At 36.0% G+C, this 2,611-nt stretch overlaps 1 non-coding gene across 1 annotated transcript; it reads right to left on the reverse strand.

The window, feature by feature from the left end:
* Positions 1-941: 941 nt before the first annotated feature.
* LOC131900297 (small nucleolar RNA SNORA21) lies at positions 942-1,069 on the reverse strand. Its single transcript, XR_009376198.1, has one exon. It is a non-coding gene; the product is annotated as a small nucleolar RNA SNORA21 (small nucleolar RNA).
* Positions 1,070-2,611: the final 1,542 nt, after the last annotated feature.

A 2,611-nucleotide genomic window follows, 5' to 3' on the forward strand; every position in this document is an offset into this window, starting at 1 on the left:
TGGAACAATGTCATAAACATGTTTTACCAGCTGTTCCTCCTGTCTCTGTTTTTTTTTTTTAACTTTTCAGTGAAATATAATTACATACACTAAAATTCTCCAAACTTACGTGTATAATTCAAAGAGTTTTCACAATATCTATACCCTTGTACCTGGCACTCCAATGTATTAGATTTTCTATTATTCCAGAAAGTTCCTTTTCATTTTCATCCAGTCAATTCTCTTCACCAGACACTTACTGCCCTGATTTTCATCACCATGGATGAGTTTTGTCTGTTCTAACACTTCATATACACGGAGCCCCATGTATCTGATTTTTTTCCCACTCAATATAATGATACCCTTCCATGTTGCTTTATGCATTACTAGATCATTCCTGTTTATTGCTGGGTAGAAATTCATTGTGCATATATACCACAATTTGTTTTCCATTCTTTTATTGATGAGCACCCAGTATATTTGTAGTTTTTAGCTACTTTGAATAAAGCAGCAACAAAAATTCTCTACTCGAATGTTTTTGAAGACATGTGCTTTAATTTCCCAATTTTTCACTTCTAGGGGAGGAAACATGTATCATGATTAGTTTTATGTTCAATTTTACTAAGAAATGTTCATATGAAGCATCATTTTAGATGCCCATCAAAAATGAAAGAGCTTCCATTGCTCTGAGTCCTTGCCATTGGTGCATTAAACAATTTTGCCATTTTAGTGAGTACGTGATAGTTTCCATCTGTATTTTTGTGTTGTGTGAGCATCTTCTCATGTAATTATTGGTTATTGATAAATGTTCCATTTGTTGTATTTATTCAAGGTTTTTACTAACTTTTTTGGGGGAGTTGTCTTTTTAAAAATTTCATTTGTAGGAGTTATTTATACATTCTGGATACACCTTAGCTATTTCTGTTTTCATTCCAGGTCTGAGCATGATTGCTCATTTTTTTTCTTGTCATAACACTGATTGAAGCAAACAACACAACATGTTGCCACTTCACCCAAAAGCAGTGGTTTCACTCAGTCCCTTCTTGATGGCTCAGTGGGTCACTAGCAGAATGTTCATTTTTTAATGGTCTATTTTTTCTAATAGTTTTATTGTTAAGCTTTTATATTCAATGGCAGCATTCATATTGACATTCATGTGGAGGTCAGTGGGTAAGTTTTCAGAGCTGCTTCTCTCATTATACCATGTTGATTGCTATAGCTTTATAGTAAATTTTATAGACAAGATGTAAGTTTCCAAGTTTGGTTTTCTTTTTTTTCAGAATTTTTATTCTTCATACTGCAATTGGGGATTGAACTCAAATCATCAGGCTGGGCAGTAAGTGCTTGTATCAGTTGAGCCATATTGCTGTCTCCCATCCCTTTTATAAAATTTTTCTTATTGCATAGCCTGAGTAGTTTGTAACTAACAAATAGTAACACAACTGAGGAGGCTGGTCAGTCCAAGATCAAAACTTACCTCCTTAGAGTCAACTATCCTACTGTCTTTTGAAATGTATGTGAAACTATTCTACCTAATGAAAGTATGTACACATTCCATTTTAGAAACACAAATAGTAGGATACTCTACTGATATTCCCAATGGTCTTAGGTGACCCTTGTGAAAAGATCATTCAACCTTCAAAGGAGTAGTTACCCATAGGTTGAGAACCACTGTGTTTCAGGCACATGCAGCCCACACCTAGCTTTTACGTAAGTGCTAGGATTTTAACTTGGATATTCTCGTTTTTCACAGCAATTGTTCTTACCCCAATACAATACTCATATTGTTCATTAATTTGCATTTTTAAAGTTAATCATACATCTTGGAGACTTTATAGATGTCTTTTAAAAGGAAAAAAAACATTGAGGGTTAAAGAAGTAAAAACACTTGCTGTGAAAATGAGAATACTCAAGTTAAAAATCCCTAGCACTTGTGTAAAAGCTAGGTGTGACTGTGTGTGCCTGAAATACAATGGTTCTTAACCAGTGGGTCATGATCCTTTCGGGTCAAAGGACCCTTTTACAGGGGTTGCCTAAGACCATTGGACATACCAGATATTTATATTACAATTCATAACAGTAGTAAACATACAGTTATGAAGTAGCAATGAAAATAATTTTGTGGTTACAGGTCAGCACAACATGAGGAACTGTATTAAAGGGTCACAGTGTTAGGAAGGCTAACAACCACTGCTCTATTCCAATCATAGAGTGGTCAGGGAAGACAGGTGGAGCTTGCTGGCCAGTCAGTTTAGCCTTTAAGTTCTGCTTCAGGGTCATCGAGGGACTCTGTCTCAAAAGCAAAGTGGAGAGTTGTAGAGAAAGACCCCTGACATCCTCCATCATACATATTCATGGGTGTGTGCACCCCCCATGCAATATACCCCACTTCATACAAACATATGAAAATTTGTTTGCATACAAATTAGGCTGGCCAGACAAGGGAGAAGTACATACATACCCTGTCTTCTAATACCTCACTTGGTGAATTACGGAGCATGTTCTCAGAGTAGAAGAAACTGTGTTCAACATTCATTTCAGGAATGTAGAATTCCTGTGGTGGAGGATAAGCTTAGCTAAAAAATGTTTAGGTTAAGTGAAAGGCTAAGTGTGGAAGGTAAGGAAAGAGAGG

The sequence above is a fragment of the Peromyscus eremicus genome, chromosome X, assembly GCF_949786415.1.
Source record: "Peromyscus eremicus chromosome X, PerEre_H2_v1, whole genome shotgun sequence".
NCBI classification, from domain to species: Eukaryota; Metazoa; Chordata; class Mammalia; order Rodentia; family Cricetidae; genus Peromyscus; species Peromyscus eremicus.